Consider the following 6,000-nt stretch of genomic DNA (forward strand, 5'->3'; position numbering starts at 1 on the left):
AATTCCCCCCCCCCCCAACCTCAGGCTTTTATATACATTATTTACACAATGGGTCCCGTGTGATTGGCTGATTCTGCTTCCCCCCTGGAGCCTGATTGGTCTGCTCCTGCCGGCCAATCGGTTATTGCATTCTAGGATCCTACTGGCCTAATAAGCTGATTCACTTCCTCCTGGTGTCTGATTGGTCTGCTCCTGCAGGCCAATCAGGTTGTTGCATTCCAGGATCCTACCTGCCTATTGTCCTAGGATCCAAGCTCAGCACATAACACCCTCCCTCCTTAAAAACACAAAAAGAGCTCTGCTGGATCAGATGAGTGGTCCATCTTGTCCAAAATCCTGTCTCAAGGTGTCAAGAGAAGCCTATGGAAAGTGCACAAGCAGAATTTGAATGCGACAAATTTCCAGCAACTGATGTTCAGAAGCATTTACTGCCTTCCTGAACTTGTGGAACTTCCCAGAACAGTGAAATGTTTATAGGTGCAGTGTTTTCCCTTTGGTGGGAGAGATCGCTGGAGACACAGATGTCAGTAATAGCTGGGTTTATTTGCAAATATACAAATAAAGCATAGAGGAAGGCAAACAGCTTAAGGATTTCTACAAGGAGTAAATCCGCTGTCCCACATCAGATTGTCAAAGTGAAACTCAGCTCCCCAAAATGTTTTCCTGTCTTGGCTCTCTTCTCTTTCTCCTCCTTCTGTCTCATTGTCACAAAACCTTCTCCATTGTTCTTTACACATACAGATCTAACATATAGTGTATAGACCTGGCCACAGTGATCCATGCGACGGTCATCTCCAGGCTTGACTACTGTAATTCGCTCTACGCGGGGCTGCCCTTGAAGCTGTCCCACAAACTCCAGCGGGTGCAGAATGCTGCAGCAAGGCTCCTCACGGGGTCTCTGCCATGGGAGCATATTCACCCAGTGCTTTTCAAGCTGCACTGGCTCCCAGTGGAGTACAGGGTCAGATTTAAGGTGCTGCTTTTGACCTTTAAAGCCCTTCACGGCCTAGGACCCTCATACCTATGGGACCAGGGCCCTGCATGATCTGATTTCTTTCCGCAGGGCCTGTAAGACACAGTTGTTCCGCCTGGCCTTTGGCTTGGAGCGAATTCGATTCCCTCCCTCTCTTTCTTTTTTATTTTCCTTCTCCTCCTGCAATGAGGCTACATTTTAATATTGTAATGTTTCAATATTTTAATGTTGTATTTTAATTTTGTTTTTAAGTTGTAATCATTCAACTTGTTTTTATTATTGCTTGTAAGCCGCTCTGAGCCTGGCCTTGGCTGGGGAGGACAGGGTATAAATAAAAAAATATTATTATTATTATTATTATTATTATTATTATTATTATATATCATCCAGATGGCAACCAATATGATAAAGGGACTGGAAAAGAAGTCTTACTTAGGAGGAATGATTGAGGGAATTGGTGATGTTCAACCTGGAGGAGAGAAGACTGAGAGGTGACATGATAGTCATCTTCAAATACCTGAAGGGTTTGCTGCTGCTCTAGAAGGCAGGATCCAAACCAGTAGAGTTTAAAAATATACCTCTATGCAGCATTTGTGAAGTGTGTGAAATATAGTTTATTAGGCCTTTAAATATCCCCTTACATGCGCTCAATCTGGGACTCCGCTATCTGTACCCCTCTAGCAGTGAAAAGACTACACAATAAAGTAAGTTTAAATGTTTTACTTACATAAACTGAGGTCTTATTCGTGCATCGTTGAACGTTACAGCAAAAATTACACAGGTAGATTATTCTTGAGTACAAAATACAGAGAAGTATCCTCAAACATAGAGTCTGAGCTCAGAGCACCAGTCTCACACATGTGATCACCTACATGGTTCAAACAGAAGAGAGTGAGGAAGGAGATAAACTCTTAGGAGGATGACCTAACCAAGCCTACTTTACCATTTACATTTCTATGGTCTGAATTGGCCATTCAGAAATACAATTCTATAGTCTTAATCTATTTCATAAATCAGCTAACATTGTGCTTGCTAGTTATGTTTTGACTGCAGATCTCCCACACCAATTCTATAATTCTGTGAGTCTAGACGGACGGTAGGGGTGGGAAAGGTGTGTGCCTCAGAGAGAGCTCTGTATCTGTCCCATTTGGAAAGGATCAAGAAATTGACTCCCCAAACCACACCATTTGCCATCAGGAAGAGAGTAGGCAGCGTGGCAATGTGTAGGGATGCGGGGGAGGATATATTGTCTAAGATATCCTATCCCAACTTGTCTTTACAAGTTCAACAAAATCAGCAGAGTTAACATTCCCCTTTTTAAACACACGCACAGCAGATAGCTTGCTCAGACTCGTTAGAGTCTCTGTAAATATTTCCTGGTATTTTCCTGTTTAATCCCTCCTAAAATAAGACATTACACAGTCTTCTGTAAAGTATAAAACGTTTACTCACAAGTAATAATCTGTTCACACAAAGGTTCCCAGAAGGCAGACTTAAAAGGTTGTAACATAGTTTAAATGTGGTGACTATCTCCTTATGGGGACGCGGGTGGCGCTGTGGGTTAAACCACAGAGCCTAGGATTTGCCGATCAGAAGGTCGGTGGTTCGAATCCCCGCGACGGGGTGAGCTCCCGTTGCTCGGTCCTTGCTCCTGCCAACCTAGCAGTACAAAAGCACATCAAAGTGCAAGTACAGTGGTACCTCAGGTTAAGTACTTAATTAGTTCCGGAGGTCCGTTCTTAACCTGAAACTGTTCTTAACTTGAAGCACCACTTTAGCTAATGGAGCCTCCCACTGCCGCTGCGCCGCTGCTGCACGATTTCTGTTCTCATCCTGAAGCAAAGTTCTTAACCCGAGGTACTATTTCTGGGTTAGCAGAGTCTGTAACCTGAAGCGTATGTAACCCGAGGTACCACTGTAAATAAATAGGTACCACTCCGGCAGGAAGGTAAATGGTGTTTCCGTGCGCTGCTCTGGTTCGCCAGAAGTGGCTTAGTCCTGCTGGCCACATGACCCGGAAGCTGTACGCCGGCTCCCTCGGCCAATAAAGTGAGATGAGCGCCGCAACCCCAGAGTCGGTCACGACTGGACCTAATGGTCAGGGGTCCCTTTACCTTTACCTATCTCCTTATAAGAAAAAGCCCCCCTTTTCTTCTCCTGGCCTGGAGCCAAGGGTGCATCTTAGTAGTGCTGTTGTTTAGATGGGATTGATAGATCCAAAGAGAGCCAAGATGGTCGCCAGTCTGTGGTTCTGGTTCTTTCTACTTCAGGAGAGGCCACGCCCATCTCAAGTTACACATAGGAAGTTTCGTCTCAGTCCCGGAAAGCAGGAAGTTCTGGCTGGAGGACTGTGACAACCTTCCTGTCTACTCTTTTTATGTTGTGCTTGACTGCACCTGATTCTTACATCCCACAGGCAGTAGCTGAGAAAGATGGTCCTGATGCCACACACTGTGGCCTTTCTGGGACTAGTACAGTGGTACCTCGGGTTAAGTACTTAATTCGTTCCAGAGGTCCGTACTTAACCTGAAACTGTTCTTAACCTGAAGCACCACTATAGCTAATGGGGCCTCCTGCTGCCGCCGTGCCACCAGAGCACAATTTCTGTTCTCATCCTGAAGCAAAGTTCTTAACCTGAAGCACTATTTCTGGGTTAGCGGAGTCTGTAACCTGAAGCGTATGTAACTTGAAGCATATGTAACCCGAGGTACCACTGTATTGCAGTGGCCAGGAGTTCCTCATCATTGCGAGACAAGAGGGGGATATCAGGAGGGCCAGGAATGCAACCTTTTGCTCTGCAAGATTTCCGGGCAAGCTTTGGGTATAAGGCTATAAAGGCCTCTTCCCACATTTCTTGGCCTTGATATGGGCCAGCATGTCAAACACCCAACCCTTCCTCCTTCAATGTCAGGTTTACCACAGGCATCTGCTGGCTGTACTTTTCTAGAACTGGGAAGGAATTTTTTTCATGTGCAGAATGTCTGGGGGTGGACATAGGTTGTTGTTGTTTTGCCTTCTTTGGTGTTTTTAAGGAGTTGGTATGGTTGTTACTTATTTATTGCTTCATTGCATTCTTTATTATTTTAATCAGAACTAGTCAGGAGGGCAATAAAGTTTGGGTAAGTCCCCCAAACTGCAGATATACTCCTTTCTTAGTAATTGTAAGACAGCAATGGTCCCCTCAGGTATGGGGGAGAACATTTACCTGGCTTGTGGACATAGCAGCAGAGCAAGGGCCAGACAGCTGATCTTTCCAGATGTTGGCGAGGTGATGGTATCTGCTGCCAGTCTAACCATCACACAAGGCTTGAGGCACCTGAGGAACACATACAGCATGGGCAGTCAGGCCAGGTCAGAGAGCATTCAAAGTGTGGTACAGTGGTACCTCTGGTTACGAACTTAATTCGTTCTGGAGGCCTGTTCTTAACCTGAAACTTTTCTTACCCTGAGGTACCACTTGAGCTAATGGGGCCTCCCGATGCACCGCCACCAGACGATTTCTGTTCTCATCCTGAAGCAAAGTTCTTAACCCGAGGTACTATTTCTGGGTTAGTGGAGTCTGTAACCTGAAGCGCCTGTAAGCTGAAGCATCTGTAACCTGAGGTACCACTGTATAATGCATTTGCATGCATTATTTTCATGAATGTATTAATTTTTATACAAGCTTTCCCCAAATAGATTTATTTTTGTAAACATTGGTTTGCTGAAAAATTGCATTGCAAAATTCAGTTAAGTGCAAATTTTGAAGGGTTTTGGTTTGCTGCTTCTTCTTTCTTCTTCTTTGGTGATCCCTCGTAGCTGAGTAAGATTGTCTTCCAAAAACACGGTTTTAACAATGAGTGACTGTGGAGGCCAATTCTGGATCCACACGTCCTTCCACAGTGGGGATATTGGTTTCCGGGCTGGAGTTGATCACGGTGAGGATTTGCCAAGCGTGCCTTCCTCTTAGCACGTTTCTCCATTTTGTCCTGCGTTCAAGCGTCTTCAAAGCCCATGACACCTTTGGTAAAGGCTGTTCTCCAACTGGAGCGCTCGCAGAGCAGTGCTTCCCAGTTGTCAGTGTTTATACTACATTTTTTAAGATTTGCCTTGAGAGAGTCCTTAAACCTCTTTTGTTGACCACCAGCATTACGCTTTCGATTTTTAAGTTTGGAATAGAGTAGTTGCTTTTGAAGATGATAATCAGGCATCCACACAAACATCCAGGGATCCAGGTACCCGCAACTAGGACTCAATGCTGTCTTTCACAGTTTTATTTTTTTCATGCTGATTTGGCTTTTAGTGTGAATTTGTATTCCCGTCATATCTTAAAAGTTGTCATCATTAAACTTATTGCACATCATCTAGAGAATCTAAATTATGAGGTAGCTACTAAATACAATTAATTGATTTATTGACTTTACCAAAACCACGATATGTTCCACATGCCACTTAACGGGAGCATTTAAAGAAAAAAAACTGCAATGGTAAATAGTATTACTCAACTGGCAACTGGTTTCCTTCAACAGGTCATTAAACGCTTTGTATAAATTGGTTTCTGCCCACAGTCCTCTGCTATTTTAAGTGCACATGTCTAGGATGTGAAGATACAAAAAGAAAAAAGTGACCCTTAGCATAGCACCTTCTTTAACCTTCAAATTATTATTATTTATTATCGCTTCCAACACTAACATTTGTTTAAGAAACAGGTAAGAAGACGCATTTGCTTTTCTTAACACCCTCTGTCTTGTGTATCAATCATCAGCAAAGACATGGCAGATGAATTTTTAATAAACAACAGCTACTGTTTCTAGGACTGTGATGGTTTATGATTCTTAGAGATGGGGGGAGGGAATTAAATTCATCCCAATGTGAAGATTTTCCAACTTTGGGTTTGAAGATAACCTCTCGGGAGGAGCTTCTTATATTTTTTAAAGACTTATAAAACTGAATTGATTTTAAAATGTGCTCAGAGGTAGCACATGGAGAAAACCACATTGTAGAATGAGGAATGATGGTTTGGGCCAACATAGTCTTTTAAGAAATGA

Source organism: Podarcis pityusensis (assembly GCF_964106645.2).
Source record: "Podarcis pityusensis genome assembly, chromosome: 6".
Classification (NCBI taxonomy): Eukaryota; Metazoa; Chordata; class Lepidosauria; order Squamata; family Lacertidae; genus Podarcis; species Podarcis pityusensis.